Source organism: Trichosurus vulpecula, chromosome 1, assembly GCF_011100635.1.
Source record: "Trichosurus vulpecula isolate mTriVul1 chromosome 1, mTriVul1.pri, whole genome shotgun sequence".
Lineage (NCBI taxonomy): Eukaryota > Metazoa > Chordata > Mammalia > Diprotodontia > Phalangeridae > Trichosurus > Trichosurus vulpecula.
In genome coordinates, this window is record NC_050573.1 from 369,171,971 (window position 1) to 369,197,211 (window position 25,241).

General features: G+C 37.4%; 1 pseudogene; it reads right to left on the reverse strand.

Moving 5' to 3' along the window:
* Window positions 1–22,318: 22,318 nt before the first annotated feature.
* On the reverse strand, window positions 22,319–22,933 carry LOC118838553 (annotated as a pseudogene).
* Between the last annotated feature and the right edge of the window lie 2,308 nt (window positions 22,934–25,241).

The window sequence follows — 25,241 nt, forward strand, 5'->3', positions numbered from 1 at the left end:
TCAAGAAAGCAAAGAATTTGGTACCTCAGAGCTGTTATAATTTACCTTTATTTATAATGATATAGAGCATTTTTCCTCATATTACTATAGATAGCTTTCATTTCTTCTTCTGAAAACTGCCTGTTCATATCATTTGATCATTAATCAATTGAGAAACGGCTATTATATTATTTTTATTAATTTGACTCAGTCCCCCCTGCACTTGAGAAATGAAGTCTTTATAAGAAAAACTAGCAGTAAAAATTTTGGTATTACCTCACTGAATTATTATTAAATCCCTTGTGATGATTCTTTCATGTTTACTTTTTTATTTTTCTCTTGAGTCATCTGTTTCAATGCCAGATTTTCTATTCAGCTATTGTTTTTTCCTTAGGAATGATTGGAAGTCCTCTCTAAATTTCAATTTTCTACCACCCTATCATGAAGTTTTCCTGGGTAGGTTATTTTTGGTTGTAATAATAGCTCTTTTACCCTCCAGAATATCATATTCCAAACGTTCTACTCCTTTAGTGTGAAAATTGCTAAATCTTGTTTGATCATGACTCTGGTTCCATGATATTTGAATTGTTCCTTTATGATTACTTGCAATATTTTCTCCTTGATGAGGAAGCTCTGGAATTTGGCTAAAATATTCCTGGGAGTTTTCACTTTGGGATCTGTTTCCAGATGTGACTGGTAGATTCTTTCAATTTTGATTTTACCCTCTTTATCTAGGATATAGGAACTATTTATATTTTCTTGAAATATGATGCTTAAGCTTTTTTATTATCATGGCTTTTTAGGTAGTTCAGTCATTGTTAAATTATTTCTCCTAAATCTATTTTCCAGGCTAATTATTCCTCCAATGAAATATTTCATGTTTTCTTCCATTTATTTCATTGATTTGACTTTGTGTTATTGTTCCTTTATTTCTCATGGAGTCATTAGATATCACTTGCCCAATGCTAATTTTATGGAATTATCTTCTTCAGTGAGCTTTTCTACCTCTTATTTCCCCCATCTGGCCAATTCTGTTACTTAAGGAGTTCTTTCTTTTCCAGTGAAATCTTGTACCTCCTTTCCTATCTGGTCCATTCTTCTTTTAAAGGAGTCCTTTTCTTCAGTGAATTTTTGGCCTCTATTTACCATTAGGCCAATTCTCTTTTTTAAGGTGTTATTTTCTTTTTTTTCCACATCAAATTAATTTATACACTAGTCAAGTTGTGGAGAAGAATTATGACCAATGCAATGAATAATGAGAAAAAGAAACAGAACCAAAAATAACCCCAAAAACAAAAACAGAAGAGAAGAAAAAAAGGCAAGCATGAAGTGTGCCTCAATCTGCATTCAAACTTCATAGTTCTTTCTCTGGATGTAGACAGCATTCTCCATCGTGAGTCCTTTGGAGTTGTCCTTGCACCTTGTGTTGCTGAGAAGAGTGAAGTCTGTCATGGTTGGTCTTCATGGAATCCATATATCTGTGGTTGTGTACAATGTTCTCGTGGCTCTGCTCCGCTCACTCAGCATTATGTCGTGTAGGTTTTTCCAGGTTGTTATGAGGTCTGTATCATCCCCATTTCTTATGGCACAATACTATTGCATTACCTTCATATACCACAGCTTGTTCAGCCATTCCCCAATTGATGGGTATTCCTTTGATTTCCAATTCTTGGCTACCACAAAAAGAGCTGCTATAAATATTTTTGTACATGTGGGTCCCTTTCCCTCTTGTGTGATTTCTTTGGGATACAACCCTAGGAGTGGTATTGCTGGGTCAAAGGGTATGAACATTCCTGTGGGCATACTTCCAAATTACTCTACAAAATGGCTGGATCATCTCACAACTCCACCAGCAATGTAACAATGTTACAATTTTCCCACATCCTCTCCAGCATTTATCATCCTCCTGCTTTGCTATTTTAGCCAATCTGACAGGAGATATGTGGTATCTAAGAGTTGTTTTGATTTGCATTTCTCTAATCAGTAGTGATCCAGAGCATTTTTTCATATGCCTAAAGATCGCTTTAATTTCTTCCTCTGAAAACTGCCTATTCATATCCTTTGACCATTTCTCAATTGGGGAATTGCTTGTATTCCTATATATTTGGCTCAGTTCCCTGTATATTTTAGAAATGAGGCCTTTATCAGAGATACTAGTTGTAAAGATTTTCTCCCAATTTTCTGCTTCCCTCCTAATTCTTGTTGCATTGGCTTTTTTTGTACAAAAACATTTCAATTTAACATAATCAAAATTATCCATTTTGCATTTTGTAATGCTCTCTATCTCTTGTTGGGTCATGAATTCTTTTCTTTTCCATAAATCTGATAAGTAAACTATTCCTTGCTCTCCCAAATTACTTATAGTATCAGTCTTTACTCCTACATCATGAACCCATTTTGACTTTATTTTGGTATATGGTGTAAGATATTGGTCTATGCCCAGTTTCTGCCTTACCATTTTCCAATTTTCCCAACAGTTTTTGTGAAATAGTGAATTATTAGCCCAGAAACTGGCCTCTTTGGATTTATCAAAGAGTAGATTGCTATAGTTGTTGACATCTCCATCTTGTGTTCCTATCCTATTCCACTGATTCACACCTCTGTTTCTTAGCCAGTAACAGGTAGTTTTGATGACTGCTGTTCTGTAGTACAGTTTAATATCTGGTATGGTTAGGCCACCTTCTCTAGCATTTCTTTTCATTAATACCCTAGATATTCTAGACCTCTTGTTTTTCCAGATGAATTTTGTTATTATTTTGTCCAGCTTAGTAAAATAATTTTTGGTAGTTCGATTGGTATGGCACCAAATAGATAGATTAATTTAGGCAAAATTGTCATTTTTATTATATTAACTTGGCCTAACCATTAGCAATTGATAGTTTTCCATTTACTTAGATCTGACTTTATTAGCATGAAAAGTGTTTCATAGTTATGTTCATATAGGCCCTGGGTTTGTCTTGGGAAGTAGACTCCCAAATATTTTATAGTGCCTTCAGTAACTTTGAATGGAATTTCTCTTTCTATCTCTTGCTGTTGCGCTTTGTCAGCAATGTATAGGAATGCTGAGGATTTATGTGGGTTTATTTTATATCCTGCAACTTTGCTAAAGTTTTTCATTATTTCAAGTAGTTTTTTACTTGATTCTCTAGGATTCTCTAGATAAATCATCATATCATCTGCAAAAAGTGATAATTTAGTTTCTTCTTTTCCTATTCTAATTCCTTCAATTTCTTTTTCTTCTCTTATTGCTACAGCTAATGTTTCTAGTACCAAATTGAATAGTAGGGGTCATAATGGACATCCTTGTTTCACCCCTGATCTTATTGTTTACCTTCTTAACTTCTTTCTTATTTATGTTGAGGTTAGATTTATCAAGTTCAGAAAGGGGGAGGTTGAGGTCTCCCAATATTATACTTTTGCTGTCTATTTCTTCCTGTAACTCCCTTAACCTCTCCTCTAAGAATTTGTATGCCTTACCACTTGGTGCATATATGTTAAACAATGATATTGCTTGATTGTTTATGGTGCCTTTTAGCAGGATATAATATCCTTCCTTATCTCTTTTAATTAAATCTATCTTTACTTTTGCTTTGTCTAAGATTAGGATTGCTACACCAGCTTTTCTTACTTTAGCTGAGGTGCAATATATTTTACTCCAGCCTTTTACCTTTACCCTGTGTGTATCCCCCTATTTCAAATGTGTTTCTTGTAAACAGCATATTATAGAATTATGGTTTTTAATCCTTTCTGCTGTCTGCTTCTGTTTTATGAGAGAGTTCATCCCATTCATGTTCAGAGTTATGATTTCTATCTGTGTCTTTTTCTCCATCCTATTTCCCCCTGTTTATGCTTTTATTTCTCCCTTTCCCCTTCTTCTCCTCAACAAAGTTTTGCTTTTGACCGCCGCCTTCCTCAGTTTACCCTCCCTCTTTATTCCCCTCCCTTATCTTACTGTTTCCCACTTGCTACTTCTCCCCTCCCTTCTGACCACCCCCTATCTTCTCCCCCCTTCCCCTCCTACTTCCTCTAGGTCAGGTTAGATTTCTAAACTTATCAGGGTATGTTATTCCCTTCTTGAACCAGGTCAGATGACAGTGAAGCTCAAATACTGCTCTTCTCCCTCCCTTCTTTCCCTCTACTATAATATGTTTTGTGCCTCTTCATTTGGTGTAATTTACCCTTTTCTACTACCTCCTTACCTCTTCCCTCATAGCCCTCCCTTTACATCTCTTACTTATGTTTTTATCTTTACATCAGTTAATTTATACAGGCATTCACAATCTATGTGTATCCCTTTCAATCATCATAATAGCTGTACCATTCTCAAGACTGACATATATATGTATATACGTAAAACATACATAAGATGATATAATCCCACATAAAGATGCAACCACCTGCCCTTATTGGTTAATAAGGTTTGTGGGGGTTTTCCCCCCTGGTTACCTTTTTATGTCTCTCTTGAGTTTTGTATTTGGAGATCAAATTTTCCTTTGAGTTCTGGCCTTTTCATCAGGAAGGTCTGGAATTCCCTTATTTCATTGAATGTCCATCTCCTTGACTGAAAATTATGCTTAGTTTTGCTGGGTAGTTGATGCTTGGTTGTAGTCTCAGCTCCTTTGCCCTTCAGAATATCATATTCCAGTTTCTCCTGTCTTTTAATGTGGAAGCTGAGAGATCCTGCGTGATCCTGACTGTAGTTCCATGATATTTGAATTGCTTCTTTTCGGCTGCTTGCACTATTTTCTCCTTGAGTTTATAGTTGTGAAATTTGGCTATAATATTTCTTGGTGTTTTCAGTTTGGGATCTCTTTCAGGGGGTGATTGGCGAATTCTTTCAATGATTATTTTGCCCTCTGGTTCTAGGACCTCTGGGCAGTTGTTTTTGATAATTTCTTCGAACATACCGTCAAGGTTTTTTTTTTTTTTTTCATCGTGGATTTCCGGTAGACCAATAACTCTTAAATTGTCTCTCCTGAATCTATTTTCGAGGTCAGTTGTTTTCCCAATCAGATATTTCACATTTTTTTCTATTTTTTCATTCTTTACATTTTGTTTTACTACTTCTTAGTGCCTCATACATTCATTAGCTTCCACTAGCTCAACTCTAATTTTTAATGAGTTAGTGTTTTCATTTTGCTTTTGAGTCTCCTTTTCCAATTGCTTAATTTTGCCTCTCAGGGTGTCATTTTCTCTCTCTAGATTCTGAATCTCCGTAGCCATTTCGCCAATCTTTTTTTTGCATTTTTTCTTTTAGCTCCCTAATTTGGTTTTTAAAATCCTTCTTTATCTCTTCCAGCAGTGCTTTTTGAGCTGGAGACCAGTTCACATTACCTTTTGAGATATCAGATGTATCTACAATGTCATTGCTGTCCTCTCCCATATTGCTGTTTTGATCCTGCCTGTCTCCATAAAAAAGAATCTATTGTCCTTGGGTTTTTTGTGTTTTTCTTCATGTTGGTTTGCCTTTTCCTGGTTTTACAACAAATTTCTGCCTTTGGGGCTCAGGGCTCTCTGTCCCAGGTTTCTTATTCTGGGGATTATGAGTCTAGAATTATAGCCTTCAGTTTCCTGAGGTGTGGGGGAGGGGTCTGGCTCCCTGGTGTCTCACTCCCTATGGGTGCTCTGCAGCACTGTTGCTCTTCAACAATGGTCTCAGCTGTTTGTTGTTTGAGCTGATGTCTGGCACTTCCCCTGGGGGAGCAAGATTATATCTGGGCTCCTGGTGTTGACCCCTGCCAGCTCTGCCCCTCTGGGACTAATGAACTTCTACTATTTGACCACTGAAGCCCCACTTCTTTCTCCTCAGTTCCAGTGTTCGTTTTTTTTTCCCCGAGGAATTCTCTGGGTGAGGGGGGGAGGGATTAGAGCTGTTTACCTGGCCATTATGTCTCCCGGAAGTTCAAGATGCTGCATTTCATTCCTTTGGGCTGCAAGCCTCAGGAGTCGCCAGTGGCATTGTGCTGCCTCTCGTCGCTTCCACAGACTGCTGTCCTGTGTTGGGAGGCCTGGGGATCTCCACGGGTTTCGGGTGCCCAGCTTTCTCCCAGCCTGTCTCCCATGTGGATTTCCCGGCTAGCTGCTTCTGCTTTGGTCTGGAGCAGCTCCTCACCAAGCCCTTTCCGAGCCTACAGGTTTGTGCCTTCGGCCTTTCAGACTCTCCCGGCTCGGAAATTTGCCCCACGCAGACTCCTCAAGGTTTCTAACTCTCTCAAATCTGCTCAACTTCACTTTTTTATAGAAATCTGACAGACCTTGTGAGAGAGCTCCGGTAAGATGCTGTTTTCATGTGGCCATCATCACAGGGCCCATTTAAGGTGTTATTTTCTTCAGTATTTTTTGTGTCTCTTTTGCCACTTTTGTCTGTCTCTTAAAATTTCCCATGAATTCTTGCTGTCCTTGGGTCTAATTAGCATTTTTTGTTGAGGCCTTGCTTGCAGTAGTTTTCACTTTGTTGTTTCCTTCTAAGGTATGTCTTGGTTTTACTTGCCATTGTAGGAGTTTTTATTATCAAGTTCTTTGTTCTTATTGCTGTCGTTTGCTCATTTTTCCAGCCTATTTATTCATCTTGAACTTTATGTTAAAGTGGGGCTCTGCTTACCTGGTGGTGTGGATGCATTGTGCCAAGCTTCAGACTTTTTTCCTGCTGTTATTTTCAAAGATAGTTCTGGGAGTCTGTAAGTTTTTGGTGTTTTCAAGTTGGTGTTATCCTGTGAGAGGTATTGTCACTGCTCTCCTGGACTGCCCTCTGCTCTTTAACTGGAAAGGGCCCCTGTTCTGCAGCTACAAGTACAGAATCCCTGTACTTTGGCTTTGCAACTATGACCAGAGCCTATACTGCCATAGGACTGATCATAGGCATTCCTCTCCACCCTAGAACTGTGACCCAGAAATGATTATGGACTATAGAGTTGCCAATCAGTAACAGCTGTACCTAGTGCCAGCAAAAGATCTCCTATAATCTCTTTATGACCAGCTGTCCAACCCCCTTACAGTCTCTGGGCTGAGATCTCCCCAAGCTGCTATTTGTGCTGTTGCTGTCATGACCACCTAAAACGTCCATTACTGATGCTCCTGTCACCCTCTGGGCCTACATTTATCCTGGCACTACAGATCAATCCTGTAGACCTTCCTAAGTTGTCTTAGGCTGGGAAAAATGTCTCCCTCTGACCTTTTTTTTGTCTCTGCCAATCCAAAATTTGATTTGAGGCATTATTTTAAAGTTGTCTGGAGGGAAATGTTGGGAGAATTCAGCTGGGCACTGGCCTTTACTCTGCTATATTGGCTCTCCTTCCATGTATGTATGTGTGTATATACACACATACACCCATATATACATATATAAGCTATATATACACACGTATGTATACATGCACACACACATATATGTGTATATATACATATACATACATACATACATACATACATATATATATATATGTATGTATGTATATATATATATATATATATATATATATATATATATATATATATACTTTGCCCAAGGTTACATAGTTAGTCAGTGACTGAATCTAATCTAGAACCTAAGTAGCTAGGTGGTGGAGGAAAGATCATGCTGGAACTGATGACAAGAAGACTTGAATTCAAATCTTACTTCCGAAATTAGTGAGCTGCATGATGCTGAACGAGTCACTTTACCTCTCTCAGCCTCAGTTTCATCAACCATAAATTAAAGAAAGATGATAAGGTTGAAACTAATAACTTTGCCCAAGATCACATAGCTAGTTCATGTCAGAACACAGAATAGTATGTGAGCACCAGACACTGTTTCCTCCAAATCTATGCTTACCTCTTTACCTCTTGATCAACATCATGAATTCATAGAGTAAGTCTTTGTTTGGGGTTTTGATTATAGCTCCCTGTAAATTGATCATGTTGATTAGGTAACCCCCAAATCAGACCTCTGCTACCCAATCTCTCTAGGCAGCATTCCTTTCTTTTTGTTGTTCAGATCCTCTGCCTTCCCTTTTTCTTGGTTTCTTAGTTGATTTCCTAAACTTTACCCTTTGCTTGATTACTCTTTTGACATTTTTAGATAGGCCTAGTCTTTTTGACTCAGCAATGCCTATCAGACTCCTGGCTTTAGCAGGATTAGGACTGTCCGGCCTTGCTATCCCCAAGTTCTCTAGAGTAATGGGTGCTTTGACACAGACATAGAGTTTAAAACAGCATTAGGCACTAACAGCTGTAGAAAATACTTAGAGGGCAGTTGTTGAATGTACAGTTGCTTATAAGGATATCTGGTCATTTAATATTTTTAGTTGCATACACAAATAACAATGACTTCCTATGGTACCCTTCTTGAGCAGGAAGGAACATGATATAAATAGGGTTTATATGCAAGAACAATGATTGCCACCCCTGTCAGACAGACTTTTCTGGGAGTCCACTGGGAAATTAGTCCTCATCACTGTCAAGCTTCAATTCCCAATCACCTTACCAAAGTGGCAGAAATTTTCTGTCTCTGCTGCTGTGGCCAGGACTCTTTGCACACACAAAGGGAATTAGATGGATGATACTGTGAAAATTATTAATTAAGTAGGTACCCAACCTTTAGAATTCACCACCAAAAATTCCAGTCCTTCTTATAACATTTTTTTTCCAGTCTCCAACCCTTTCTGCTTTCAGAGTAAACCAGATCTAAGCTAGGATTCTGAGGAGGAAGAATAGCCAATACCAAATAACACCTGGTAGGATTTGACAGCTCCTGGCAATTCGAGATGCCTTGAGCTGTTGTCCCCCTGGGGGGCTTCCTCAAAAATGACACATGTAGCTCATGAAGATATCCTAGTGAGCCGCATTTGAAAATAAATAAATAAGGCTCACTATAGAACACTGTCAGGTAATAGGTGTCTGGCAGTTTCAGTGACTAAAGATATAAACCTCATGGGGATATGTTAATCTGCTTATGTCTGCTAGGGGGAAGGATGAACTGGCAGATGAAAGTGTTAGACTGTCAGTGCCTACAGAGTAGTGATGGGTGAACATCAAACTTCCATTCTGATGAACATCTTAACGCCTGGGTGCAAATTCTGCTGTCTGGGTTGCTTTACTCTATGTGCAGTACAGGAGGCAGGGAAGATCCCAAACAAATCAGAATGCCACCTTGCCACCCAACAAGAGAGGTTTTAAGAGAGTCTGAAAATAGAAAAACTGTGGCACAGAGGACAGAGCTCTACATGCCTAGGACACTCAATAAACATTCATGACAAGGAGCAAGACATATCAAGACAGGTCCATCACCAATTTTAGTTCTAAGTGCAGCAGAGCCAATGTAGAATAAAAATATCAATGAAATGAATTTTGTTAGAATGATGGTGAGAAAAAAATTCATTTTAAATCAGTGCCCATCAAAAAGTAAAATTGAATAGGGAGAAAAGGGTATGTTTGGAACAAAGAGGGCCTAAAGGTATGGTGGAAATGACGACACTGTATTGGGAATGACAAGACCTAATTGTTAGACTAGGATCTATCATTAGACTTCTGTGTGACCTTGGAAAAATCACTTATTAATAAATAATAATTTGTCAGGTGCTTAGCTATGTTCCAGTCAGTGTGCTAAATGGTGGGCATAAAAAGAAAGGAAACAAGACAAAATAGTCCCTGCCCTCAAGCAGCTCATATTTTAATGGGGAAAAAAAGAAATAGATACAAGATTATATATATGCATATGTATATGTATGTATATATACACATATATATGATAGAAAGAGAGAGAAAGAGAGAGAGACAGAGAGAGAGACAGAGAGAGACAGAGAGACAGAGAGAGCATATAGAAAGAAAACTCCGAGGGGTGTGACAAGTTTGAAAAAAATGAACTCTAAGGTACATTCCAACTCCAAGATTATGTGACAGATTAAGATAGGCAGGCTACTTTTTATACTGCACCCAGAAATTAGTCTAATTTTTAGGTACCATATTCTGTCTGTGGAGACACATTTCTGCCACCTTCAAAGCTTGCTTTTGGTTTTTATCTAGACTATTTCAATTCACTTTTTAAGAAAAATGAGGACACATAAATGATCATTTTCTTCATTAAGAAATAATCATCAGCCAGCATCATCCAGAGAGATGAACTCTGTGCTGACTCCTTAGCAATAAGTTTAGAGTGGGTAGTATCAGATTGGCCTTTGGGTACATTAACTCTAAACTAGAATGAGATGTATCACTTAAGCTCCTTCAGGATTTTTTACCCATCTCTGTAGGTGCTTCAGCCGGACAGAAGTTGATGCATCTTTAATGTCACCAAATTAATCCCTCCTTTCAGAAAAAAATGAAAAAATATTATTTATTCATGCAACTTGTTCCTTTCCTTTTTGTGGAGAGTACTTGTAACGCATCAACATCCTTTGAAAATTCAGCCATAATTTTAAAGCCATAAAAACAATAAAACCCACAATGATCATATCAACAAAAGTCATACTGTTATGTTTTAGTTTACTCAGGATAGTAAGGCTGAATATTTGCAAATGCAGTTTTAACTATAACACAAAGAACCATAAGGCTGTTTGCCTCATGAAGAAAGGAATTTCTGAAGTCATAAAACACATCTATTAGAAGATTATGGCTATTTCTCGATTTAAGCAATGTATAAGAAATACCTGTAAATGGCAATTTCTATATATTTAATTCTACTTTTCCTTGACTACTATTATAAAATCAGAGATGAGGTTTACAGGAAAAAAAATTTAAAAGGCTTGATACTATGTCACAATGTGGTGATATTTAAGAATGCAGCAAATGTGAAAAAACAAATTTAAATTTTCTTTCTTTCTTCTTGTTTTTCTTTTGTCTTTTGTCTTTTCCTTCCTTTCCCTTTTTCCTTCCCTTCCTTTCCCTTTCCTTCCTTTGATTTTCCTTCCCTTTCTTTTCCCCCTAATTGAATTTAATATATTATATAACAAGCTATTTGTTTGTTACACCCTCTTTTGTCAATTTCAAATAACAGTTAGATTTGCCTCTCCTTTTCCCCACCACTTCCTCTATATTTGTATACTCTTCTTCTCAAGCACCCTAATTATGAGAAACAGCGTGTTCCACCACTTTCAGCACTAGTGCATTATTAACTATCTCTTCTTCTCTTCCCCCCCTAAAAGCACTCTTAGGTCCTCCATTTAAAAAAAAATATGTCAATATTTTTTGAAAACATCAAGGTTCTAAAGGGACATTTTTTTCCTTCTCCATATATTATAATGTTAGCACCACATCATCATGCAACCCCTTGTTATTACATAAATATATGTATTTCTCTTGTTTTCTCTATCCTCTTATGTTTGTACTTCAAAATTTCTGTTCAGCTCTACTCTTTTTATTATGAATTGTTGAAACTCTTCTATTAAAGGTCCATAACTAACTGGCTATAGAATTATACTCTATTTTTCAGTGTAAGTTGCTATGGGTTCTATGCTCATTTCTTTTGGCTTTTGGAATATTATATTCTAAGATTTCCATTCATTTATAGTAGAAGCTGTCACATCTTATGTAATCCTAGCTATGGTTCTTTGGCAATTCAATTCTTTTCTGTATGCTTGCTGTATTGTTTTCTTCAACAGGGGTGTTTATAATGTTTTTAGTTACCTCTCCAATTCACTGACCTATTCTTTCTTGTTTTTATTTACATATATAATATATATATGTACATATATATATATATGTATATATATTATTCTGGTATATATATTTTTTTCTGTAAGGACTACTTTGGCTCATCTGAAAAAATTGCTAGGTTTTCTCATTGTTATTATTTTTAGTGAAAGTATCTATTGTTTTTTATGATTTGTACTTTATGGTAAATTTTGGTTTTTATACACACTCACATATATATATATATATATATATATATATATATATATATAATTTTTTTAAACATAAAAAATATAATAAATCTAAGATGAAAAAAGAAAAAAAAGTTTTAACTGCCAAAATTTTTGTGGTTTGATTCTCTGGAAAAGCAATATTTCTAAGATGTAAAGAAAAGGAATTGATTCAAATTTATACAAATGAGAACCATCTCTTAAATTGATAAATGGTATAAGGATATGAACAGGCAGTTCTTAAGAAATCCAGAGTTAGCTATACTCATATGAAAAAATGCTCCAAGTCATTATTAATTAGAGAAATGCAAATTGAAGCAATTCTGAGATATCATCTCATACCTATCAGATCGAGACTAATGACAAAAAAACAGAATGACAACTATTTTTGGGACTGTGGGAAAATAGGCACACTGATGTAATGTAAATGGGTATAAACATTCTGGAAGACAATTTGCAATTATACACAAAATTGTACTAAAAAGTGTCTATTTTTTTACCCAACTACACTCAAATACTTATACTTCAAGAATATTGAAGTAATTGCAAAAGGTCTTATATTATGGAAAACAATTATTGTGCCTTATTTTTTTGCAGTAGAAAAGAAAACTGGAAATCAAAGGAATTTCCATCATTTGAGTAATGAATGTGGTATATGAGTAGTATTGTAAAAATTAAGATATGGGGGGCGTGGAGCCAAAGTGGCAGCTGGAAAACAAGGACTCACTTAAGCTCCCTGCCAGGTACCTCCAAACACCTATAAAAATGTCTCTGAACAAATTCTAGAGCTGTAGGACCCATAAAATAGCAAAGGGAAGCAGGGCTTCAGGCAAAGATCACCTGGATGGTTGCTGGGAAGGGTCTATCACAAGGAGCTGGGAGCGGAGCATATCAGAGCAGAGCCCAGCATGGGCCACACCCAGACCAACCAGCCCTTGAGCTGGGCAGAACAGGCGTAGCACCTTGAATCAGTTACCAGACTTCTCAACCCACAAACGCCAAAGACAACAGAGAAGGTTAGTGGGAAAAGATGCTGGGACAGAGTGAAATGAGTTCATGGGCAGCCACTACCCCAGGGACAGTGGAGGTGGTGTAGCTCTGAGGCTGCTTCTAGAGCTACAGCTGCAGTTACTTCCAGCCCCAGGCCCAGCTGGTAGGAGGAATTAAGCAGTGGATTAGAGCAGGAGTGCAGAGCCTGCTTAGATCTGATTTGTGGTCCGGGTTGGTGGTTCTTAGTGGAGGAGGAGTGTTGGTGTGGCCGAGCTTGCTATGTAGAAGTAGCTCTGAAAATAGCAGTGCAGTCCCACAAGCTTGGGATAAAGTACTCTATACTCTACAAGCAGTCATACCCCCACAAAAAACTCAAGGGTCAAGTAGTTGGATGAGAACATGAACAGGCAGTGAAAACACTCTCAGATTCAGACTCAGACTTTGGAATCTTTCTTTGATGACAAAGAAGACCAAAACTTACAGCCAGAAGAAGTCAACAAAGTCAAAGAGCTTACATCAAAAGCCTCCAAGAAAAATGTGAATTGGTCTCAGGCCATGCAAGAACTCAAAAAGGATTTGGAAAAGCAAGTAAGAGAAGTAGAGGAAAAAATGGGAAGAGAAATGAGAGTGATGCAAGAAAACCATAAAAAATCAAGTCAATGACTTGCTAAAGGAGGCCCAAAAAATACTGAAGAAAATAACACCTTAAAAATAGACTAACTCAAATGGCAAAAGAACTTCAAAAAGCCAATGAGGAGAAGAATGCCTTGGAAAGCAGAATTAGCCAAATGGAAAAGAAGGTCCAAAAGATCACTGAAAAAATACTACCTTAAAAAAGTAGATTGGAAATGAGAGAGAAAAATTATTCATGAATCAGGATGCACATGATTTCAACAAAAAATATTTTAAAAGCATGTTGAAGCAGCATGATCTTTTGATTCAAACAAGTCTGAGGAAATAGAGAAATTGGGAAAGGGACAGGGTCAAGGGAGAAAACTGAATAAAGGAAGACTGGATAGGAAGGAGCAAAATATATTTAGTCTTTCACAACATGAGTATTGTGGAAGGGTTTTACATAATGATACACATGTGACCTATGTTGAATTTATTGCATTCTTGGGGAGGGTGGGTGGAGAGGGAAGAGGGGTGAGAATTTGGAACTCAAAGTTTTAAAGGCAAATGTTAAAAAAAAGTTGTTTTTGCATGCAACTGGGAAATAAGATATGCAGGCAATGGGACATAGAAATCTATTTTGCCCTACAAGAAAGTAAGGGAAAAGGGGATGGGGGGGGAGTGGGGTGAAAGAAGGGATGGCTGACTGGGGAATGGGGCAAAAACCACCAGAAAATACCAGCTTGTACCAGAAAAACTGGAGCAAAGTAAGTGCCTTATATATAAAATGATTAAGCTGATGAGATGGCTATCAACTTAAAAACACAAAATTTTTGAGATTTTACTAATTTTTATAAATGCTTGCCCTATCCCCATTCCCATTAGACTGATGGTCATGATAACTAGTATGGAGTATGTCTAATGTAGGAGATACATTCAAGGGAAGTGTGAGAGTTGGTAATGGAGAAACTAGCATTGAGAAGGAAATTTGTTGGATTCTGATGTGGTTAAACCAGAAGTAAAAAAGGAGAATATGGTTAAGACTCATACTTTTCACTTTTTCCCCCATGCCAATAGCAACAGTAGGCTATATTACTGCCATTATTTTTCTACTGTTCATATAATTTCTCTGTACTGTCTCTAACCTTCCTACCTCTCCAGCCTTCTTACACATTACTCCCCTTTACACACTCTGTGCATCAGTCGTATTTGTCTTCTTGCTGTTACTCACACATGGCACTCTACCTCCTATCTACCATGCTTGGAGAGCTTTGCCTCTTCATCGCTACCTCTTGGAGTCCTTTGAGACTCAGCTAAATAAATCTTCTGAACGATGTCTTTACCAATTCCCTCAACTTTTAATATCTTTCCCTCCAAGGTAACTTTGTATCTGCTTTATGCATATTTTTATGTGCCTCTATATGTGTTTGGCATTATGTACTTATATATAAATTTCTGGTCTCCTTTATTAGAATATAAGTCCCTTAAAGGCAGGACATGTGTCACTTTTATATTTGTATCCTCAGCACCTAGCACAAAGTAGGTAATTAATAAGTATTCAAGTAATTGATTGACTGGTAGAATATCTCCCTATATACAAAAGTTGGAAATATTAGAACCTCTGATATTTGAAGGGGCATGCATTTGACATTCTGACTCTCTTCTTCAGAACTTTTGTTGCATGAGTTCCAATGAGACATAGCAGCCACGGACTACTCCCTCCTTTCAATTACGTATACTTCTGTCCCCTTTCTCTCTTGTAGATAACTAATTGTTGACAATATTTTGGAGTTAATTAATAAAATTTGGTAATTAAAGACCAATGAATCTCCTTTGTGATCTTAAAGAAACATTAGAAGGATTGTCGAGATAAGTGCATTTCAATAGTTTTGAAGAAAACTTGTATATACCTATAATTTGAAGCCTGTATACCTTTATACTATGCTATCATAAAACAAAAGCTAGAAGAGACCTTAGAGGCTATCTAATACAAATTTCATATTTTGAAGATAGGAAATAAGGATGAAGATAAGTTGCACAGGGTCACATCTAATGTTTTTCGATGTATAATTTGAATTCAAATACTCTGATTTTAGAGCTGGTGCACTATCCTTTATACCTCAAAGTATTCATGGGGTCCTAAGAATTCATTTCAGCTATGGAAAAATTATGGCTGACCCTAACAATTAAAGGAATTACTATTTTTTGCTTATTACCCAAAGGAAGTTCTCTTTATTTGTGTATTTTGACTTTCTTTGTTATTTTCTAAATAGTGAATAAGTTTTTGAAGAACTTGACCAATTGTAATTGACTTCTCACTGGGGAAATATTCAGCAAGCAACTCAATTTTATGATGCATTAGTCTGCAACTTTAGAAAAATCAAGTCGCAGGCTTCAAAGAACTCACAGTTTAAAAGTTCCTAGGGAGGCTACAAACCTTATTGATGAGTAAAGCTTGAAAAGTTTTTGAGGTTTGGTTCAGAGATGAATCCATAAGTTTAAATTATCAAGTTCTATCTGAAATTTTCATGTGTGAAAAATATGCTGAAAAATCCTTTATTTGGAAACTTGTATTCACATCCATTCTTCTCTTCTAACTATGAAAAGCTCAAAATTCCATGCTTCACCCATCTTCTGTTCTCTATGCCTGTGAGTTCACCTGCAGTTTGAGTGAAGAATTACTTTGTTGGAATTTGCTTGATATGAGACTGGCCAGTGATTAAAGAATAAGTAGGATTGACTTCCGGGGGGGCCAAGATGGCAGAGAAAGCAGTAAGTCACTCTCACTCTCCCTTACTGACCTTGAGAAACCCATACAATACTACCCCAGGAAAAATCCTGGAACAGTGGAGCTAGCAAAAAGAGGGGTTGCAGCAGTATTTTTTTTTAGTTCTTGAGGCTAGGGGGATTAATGAGATAAGTCTCTCTTGCTGTGGTTGAAGAGGAACAGCACAAAACAGGAGACATCCCAGCAACCCATTGTCAAGCCACACTTCAGCCAAGCCATGGGAGATCCTGAGCCTCAGGGTGGTGGAGCTGGTAAGCATCAATACTAGGAACTACCCACATGCCTTTGCAATGCCAGGGAAACCTACAGATACAAGCATGGAGAGCCACCACTTGCATGGAGGATGGGCATCCACCAGTAGCTGAGGCTACCCATGATCTAATGCAGCCCCAATTGAGGAGGAGACCTCCAGAGGCCAGACCACACCCACTCCCACACCTTACCCCATGAGCTTCAGTGTAACCCAGGGAAACACACAAGCACTCCACCTGGCCTCAGCACACACCAGCCACTACCACCAGCTCCAACTCAGCACCAGGGAAACTGCAGCCTCTACAGTCTCCGGCTGCAAGAGCCTGAGGCTCCAGCACACAAAACCAATATCCAGGCCCCTACCCCCCAGCACAAGTAGTATAGAATAGTACCCCTTTAGCATAGAAGAAGAGATTAACTTTAAAAGCCATGGAAAAGGCAAACACCATGAGCAAGAAGCAAGATAGAAAGCCAAAGACCATAGATTCTTATTATGGGGACAGGGAAGATCAAAACATAAAATCAGAAGACGACAGCAATGTCACTATATCCAGGTCTGAAACCTCAGAGGGTAATATGAACTGGTCTCAAGCTCAAAAATCCTTCTTGCAAGAGCTCAAGAAGGATTTTAAAAGTCAAATTAGAGAGGCAGAAGAAAAATTGAACAATCCTTTAAAAATATAATTAACAAAATGGAAAAAAAAGTACACTGAAGAAAATAACTCCTTAAAAAGTAAAATTGGCCAAATGGAAAAGGAGGCACAAAAGCTAACAGAAGAAAACAATTCATTAAAAATTAGAATTGGACAAGTGGAAGCTAATGACTCTATGAGACATCAAGAATCAGTCAAACAAAATCAAAAGAATGAAAAAGTAGAAGAAAACATAAAACATCTCACTTGAAAAATAACTGATGTGGAAAATAGATCCAGGAATTTACCTGAAAGCCATGATGAAAAACAAAGAACCTGAACAGCATCTTCTAAGAAATCATCAAGGTAAATTTCCCTAAAGTCCTAGAACCAGAGGATAAAATAGTCATTTAAAGAATCCACCAAGCACTTCCTGAAAGAGATCCCAAACTAAAAATGCCAAGAAATATTACAACCAAACTCCAGAAGTATCAGGTCAAGGCAAAAATACTGCAAGTAGCCAGAAGGAAACAATTGAAATATCATGGAACCACAATCAGGATTACAGGACCTTGTAGCTTCTTGTAGCTTTCTACAAAACAGCTTGGATTAAAACCAAGGATCAACTACCAAGCAAAATTGAGCACAATCTTTCAGGCAAGGAGATGGACATTCAGTGAAATAGGGGACTTCCAGACCTTCCTGATGAAAAGATCAGAGCTCAATGGAAAATTTGGTCTTCAAATAGAAGACTCAAGAGAACTATAAGAAGGTAAACAGGAAACAAAGGAAAAAAAAAAGAACATGTTATTCAATAAGGGTAAATTGTTTATATCCCTACTTGGGAAGATGATTCTAATAACTCTTGAGAACTGTATCTTTATTAGGATATTTAGAACAGATAGACATAGACAGAGAATGTGGGTATGAATTAACTGATGTGATGATAAAACAACCTAATTAAGGGGTGAAAAGGGATTGTAATGGGAGAAGAAGAAAGGAGGAAACAGACAAGGGTAAATTTCATCACATGAAGAGAGATGCAAAAACATATTACAGTAGAGGGAAAGAAGGGAGGAAGATGAGCATTGTTTGAGTTTTACTCTCATCTGATTTGGCTCAAGGAGGGAATAACATACTCTCTTAAGTAGAAATCTAACTTGCCCCGCAGGCAGCAGGAGGGGAAAGGGGAAAGAAAAGGTGGGCTGATAGTAGGGAGGGAAAAATGAGAGAGGCAGTGGTCAAAAGGAAAACTCCTTTGAGGAGGGAAAGGAAGGGAGGAGAAATAAAAGCATAAATGGTGGGGAGGGGGGCATAGAGGGAGAAAAAGACATAGATAGTAATCATAAGTGTGAATGTAAATGGGACGAACTGTCCCATAAAACAGAAACAGTGAGCAGAATAGATTAAAAACCATAATCCTGCAATATGTTGTTTACAAGAAACACATTTGAAGAAGGGATACACCAAGGACAAAGGTAAGAGGCTGGGTAGAATATGTTATACTTCAGCTGAAGTAAAAAAAAAAAAACAGGGGTAGTAATCCCACATAAAGGAAAATCAAAAATAGATCTAATTAAAAGAGATAAGGAAGGAAACTATATCCTGCTAAAAGACACCATAGATAATGAAGTAATATCTTTACCAGACATATATGCACCAAGTGCTATAGCATCTAAATTCTTGGAGGAGAAGTTAGGGGAGTTACAGGGAGAAAAAGAAAGCAAATCTATATTAGGGAGGGACCTCAACCTCCCCTCTCTGAACTAGATAAATCTAACACAAAATAAACAAGAAAGAAGTTAAAGAGGTGAATAGAATTTTAGAAAAGTTAGATAAGTGTGTTGGCAACCAAAAATGGGCTCCTTAGCACTTTGTCAACAAGTGCCCTTGACTAGTTTGGCTTTTTCCCCTGAACTGAATACTGTTTGTATGTTGGACTGGAGTAAGCTTGTCGGCCCCTTCACCTTGCTTCCCTTGCTTAAGCTGATGGAAAGAACCTGTGCTTTCCCGGTCAACCCCTTCACCTTGCTTAAGCAGATTGAAAGAACCTGTGCTTTCCCCGGCGTACCTTACACCCCCGCAGAAGCTGGATGGTTAAAAGCAGCTCCCATTGGAGCCAGAGGCTGCTATAGCCACAGCCACAGCCACAGCCACAGCCACAGCCACAGCCACAGCCACAGCCACAGCCACAGCCACAGCCACAGCCACAGCCACAGCCACAGCCACAGCGACAGTCACAGCCACAGCCACAGCTGAAGCAGGAGCTGCCAGTGGCAGAGCTGACCTACGGGAGGAAGCTGAACAAGGACTTCAGGCCAGAGGGTAATCTTTTTACCATAGAGGGGGAAGCATGATTTTGCTTTACGCAATCATGCTTCTCTGTAGCCTCCTGGTTACTCTTTCAAGGAGTACTTATTGGGCCTGGAAGCTTTTGATCAATATATCAAAATGGGGTTGCTGGTTCATGGGTTGGTTACTGTGGAGCCTAAATATATGTTTAGATTCTTCTGCCTTCTACTTTGAGAGTTTCCTATATCCGGCAGTTCTGAACCTTTCAGACATGTTTATGATCCTCTTTGAGATTATAAACTCTGCCCTCCTAATACAATATGGTAGATTTCTGGAGAAAACTGAATGGGAATAGAAAGGAATATACCTGTTTTCTCAGCAGTGCATCACACCTCCACAAAAAAATGACCATGTATTAGGGAATAAAAACTTCACAGTCCAATGCAGAAGGGCAGAAATATTAAATGAATCCTTTTCAGATCATGATGCAATAAAAATTATATGTAGTAAAGGGCCATGGAAAGAGAGTCTAAAAATAATCTAACCCTGAAGACTGAGTGGGTCAAGCAACAAATAGTAGAAACAATCAATAACTTCATCCAAGAGAATGACAATATTGAAACAACGTACTAAAACTTGTGGGATATAGTGAGAGCAGTTCTCAGGGGAAGTCTTATATCTCTAAATGCTTACATGAATAAAATAGAGAAAGAAGAGATCAAGGAATTGGGCATGTAACTAAAAAAGCTAGAAAAAACAAATTAAAAATCCCCAATTAAGTTCCAAATTAGAAATACTGAAAACCAAAGGAGAGATTAATAAAATTGAAATTAAGAAAACTATTGAGCTAATAAATATAATTAAGATCCGGTTTTATGAAAAAAAACCCAATGAAATAGATAAACCTTAGGTTAATTTGATTTAAAAAAAAAGAAAAATAAAACTGAACAACCAGTATCAAAAATGAAAAGGGTGAATTCCCTACCAATTAAGAGGAAATTAAAACAATAATTAGAAACAATTTTGTCCAACTGTATGACAATAAATTTGACAATCTTTGTGAAATGGATGAATATTTACAAAAATACAAATTGCCCACATTAATAGAAGAAGTAAAATACTTAAGTAACCCCATCTCAGAAAAAGAAATTGAACAAGCCATCAAAGACCCCCTAAGAAAAAAATCTCCAGGGTCAGATGGATTTATAAGCCATTTCTATCAAACATTTAAAGAACAATTAATTCCAATACAATATAGACTATTTGGGAAAATTGTCAAAGAAGGAGTCCTACCAAATTCTTTTTATGATACAGATATGATACTGATACCCAAACCAGGGAGAATCAAAACAGAGAAAAGAAAATTATAAACTAATTTCCCTAATGCATATAGATGCAAAATTTTTAAATAAAATACTGGCAAAAAGATTACAACTTATCATGAGAATAATACACTATGACTAGGTAGGATTTATACCAGGAATGCAGGGCTGGTCCAGTATTGGGAAAACTATCAGCATAATAGATCATATCAATGACAAAACTAGCAGAAATCATACAATTATCTCAAGCTTTTGACAAAATACAATCGCCATTCCTATTAAAAACACTAGGGAGCAAAGGAATAAATGGAGCCTTCCTTAAAATGATAAGGGACATCTACCTAAAACCATCAGCAAGGATTATATGTAATGCAGATAAACTAGAAGTATTTCCAATAAGATTGGGGTGAAACAAGGATATTCATTATCACCACTGTTATTCAACACAGTACTAGAAATGGTAGCTTTAACGATATGAGAAGAAAAAGTAATTGAAGGAATTAAAATAGGCAAAGAAGAAAGCTATTACTCTTTGCAGATGACATCATAATATACTTAGAGAATACTAGAGCAACAAGTAAAAAACTACTTGAAAAGATAAACAACTTTAGCAAAGTTGCATGATATAAAATAAACCCACATAAATCACTGGCATTTCTATATATTACTAAGAAACCCAACAGCAAGAGATAGAAAGAGAAATTCCATTTAAAGTTATTGTAGACATTAAAAATTTTGGGAGTCTACCTGCTAAGACAAACCCAGCAACTATATGAACATAATTATGAAACATTTTTCAGTTTCTCTGAAGATTTGTTTAAGTAAACAATGACATCTTTGGATCAGAAAGCAAAACAGAATCTTAGTTTCACATTTCTGAAAGAAGGGAGGGTGATACAGAAGGAAAAAACCTTTTCCCAGAAGTCATTTCTTTTGTCATTCTAAGTGAACATAAACACATTAAAAGTGCTGAGATAAATCATGATGGCCCTAGATTAGTCTAAAAGTTCATCAGTAGCCAGGAGAAGCATCTGACATGGGACTGGCTACCTGAACTCCTAAGATTTCTTTCTAAGCCTTATTAAGACATCCATTTTGACAAAAATAAAAACAAACAAACAAGCAAACAAACAAAAAACCAGTAAGCCAAGACAAAGAGTGGCTGAAGAACAGCCATAAGAGGGGGAGCAGTCAGGCTCTTTCAAGGCAGTCCAATGAGCCCCGCAGGACACCCATTCCAGATCAGAATCCTTAGCCCAAAATAAAAACAGTACATCAAACAAGGACCAGGCATTGAGTTTCAGGGTTTTTTTTTTTTTTGAAGAACAGAATTATGTAAAATTCAAAACATGTTTACTTCAAAGAGATCCAACAAACTGAAAGGGGCCCTTGCTAAGAGACAGAGTGTACAACCCAGAGAGGTTGAAAAGACAAGAATTCAAGATTCACATATTTCTCGGATCCCAGCTGCACTTAGTAAAGTCTCCCAAAACTAGACCCCAGGAGCCCCCGGGACCAGACCCAGCTTAGTTGTCATCTGTTCCAGGGTGACACTCCACTGTTTAGAGTCTCACTCATTTTGCTCCTACCCCAGGTCTTGGAATTCTAGTGTGCAGCTCATTCCTGGGCTGTGCTGCTCAGGACAGACTTTGTGTAGGGAAAGGCATTCTGACATTGGAGAGTGTCCCAGTCAGAGGCCATGTCTGGGACTTGGGGATGTCTACTGAGCTCATCTTGTGCTTTCTGTTTTTCTTTTATCTCCTCCACCACTTCAGGAAACAGTTAAAAAGATACTTTGTCTTTTAAAAGTTAAATGCCAGACTCTTTGGGGCAAGTTGTCTTGTGTAGTCTGAAGTTTCTATGCTGCCCAACATGGGGCCCTTTTCCACCGTAAAGCTGAGCAGAGCCAACAGGATGGTTGAAACTGACCAAGCTGGATTCCTTGTACCAGGGTAGAAACCAGTGATTGAAAGACATAACCTTGTATTACATTTAAATCTTCCCTTGGGAGTAATCATATAAGTACTGAAAGATTCAAAAGGAAATTCTGCCAGGAAAATTAGTTTCCAGGATAACAGCCACCTTCATAAGGAGTCATCTCAGGTCCCAGAATATTTGAAGGGAGGGGTTCTGCACAAATATACGTCACTGGGTCTTTTTGAATTCGAAGTCTTGCTTAAGCCACTGGGTTGCTGTTGTCAGTGCTCTTTTATTACTGGCGTTGCTCATCTCTCCCACTGCCTTTGGGGTAGCTCATGGGCCAGGATCGCTCTGCCCAGCTGTAAGGGGAAGTAAGGAAAGAGGGCAGGTGGTGGAGCCTAGCTGAGGCTGATTAGGAGGGAAGCAGAAAATTGGGAAAGAATTTTTACAACCAGTGTCTCTGATAAAGGCCTCATTTCTGGAACATTTAAAGAAGTTGAGTCAAATGTATAAGAATACAAATCATTTCCCAGTTGAGAAATGGTCAAAGGATATGAACAGGCAGTTTTCAGAGGAAGAAGTTAAAACTATCTATGATCACATGAAAAAAAGTTCTAAATCACTACTGATTAGTGAAATGCTAATCCAAACAACTCTGACGTACCACATCACACCTATCAGATTGGCTAACATTACAAAACAGGAAAATGATAAATGTTGGAGAAGATGTGGGAAAATTGGAACACTAATGCATTGTTGGTGGAGCTGTGAACTGATCCAACCATTCTTGGGAGCAATTTGGAATTATGCCCAAAGGGCAACCAAACTGTGCATACACTTGGTTCCAGAAATACCACTACTAGGTTCATATCCAAAGAGATCATAAAGAAGGAAAAAGACCCACACATACAATGATATTTATGGCAGCTCTTTTTGTGGTGTCCAAGAATTGGAAATTGAAGAGATGCCCATCAATTGGGGAATGGCTAAACAAGTTGCCGTATATGAATGTAATGGAATACCATTGTGCTATAAGAAATTATGAGCAGGTGGACTTCAGAAAAACCTGGAAGGACATATATGAACTGATGCTGAGTGAAGTGAGCAGAACTAGGAGAACATTGTACAGTTACAGTCACATTGTGAGATCACTAACTTTGATAGACTTAACTCTTCTCAGCAATGCAAGGTTCTAAAACAACTTCACAAGACTCATGACAGAAAATGCCATCCACATTCAGAGAAAGAACTATGGAATCTGAATGCAGATCAAAGCATACTCTGCTCTCTTTTTTTTTGTTTTGTTTTTTTCTTTCTTGTGATTGCTTCCATTCATTCTAATTATTCTATACAGCAAGACTAATGTGAAAATATGTTTAAAAAGAATGTATATGTAGAGCATATATCAGATTGTAAATTGTCTTGGGGACGGGGGAGGGGAGGGTAGTGGAGAAAATTTAAAACTCAAAAGCTTATGGAAGTGAATGTTGAAAACTAAAAGTAAATAAATAATTTTTAAAAAGAGTAAGTAGGATTAGGGAAAGGTAAAGAGAGATTGACTGAGACCAGCCCATAGGATCATGTTTTAGATTAACACCTGAGACAGGTTCACAGCTACGAACTGAACAGGAAAGAGAATGTACAAAAGATGATGTGAAGAAAGAGTAAGTATAGTTTGTCAATGACTCACCAATCAATCCATCAGTCAGCAAGCTTAAAAATTGTAGGCTCTTTTTGTGTTTCAGGTACTGATAGGAGGCAAGGCTACAATGCTAAAAATCCATAGTCCATGACCTTGAGGTCCTTGCTTCTATTAGAGAACCACAGATTTAGAACTGATAGGAATTTAGGAAACATTTCCTATAACCCCCTCATTTGTGCATGAAGAAACTGAGGCACAGAGTGTGAGAAAGAATATTCCAAGATAGCAAAAATAAGTAGCAAAGCCAAGATTTAAACTCAAGACCTCAGTCTCCAATCTGACTATGCTCTTCATTGCTCTCCAGAGTTGAAAACTGCCTGATTTAGCTAGGGAGTATTTTATTAGAAAGCAAATTGGGTACAAATATGTAAGAGAAGACTATTTCATCATGTCATTTTAATTCCTTCATAAAAAAAACCTAGCTAAATGGGCTATACTATTTCTTTCCAGGAGCTATGAGGTATTTTCTACATTCAGGTAGTTGGTTTTTATAAAGAGGCAGGGTATGAGAAATTGGATTCTTTTCTATCCAATCTTCTCAACAATTTGGCTAGAAACGGATTTTGAAATCGTGACGGGTCCATTAGACTTGGGAGTGAATTTAAGAAGATAAACATGTTTTGGCTTACATAAGAGCGATCAAATGAATTGAAATATTAATTGTTTCAGAGGAATTTTCACTTTATTTGACTATTAGAATGGAGGAGGAAAGAAGGCAAAATAATTAAAGCCTACATTTCAAAATTCTGAATAGTTTATATTTTGTATGATGGATTGTAGAAACAAACAAGAATCATTATTTAGATTAGGGGAAGGAGGAAGGGTTCACCTCTGAAAGAATTACTCAGGTATGGCATGGATTATGATTTTTAAGATGATATTCTAGGCAGAGAAAAAGAAGCAGGAGTGACTGTTATT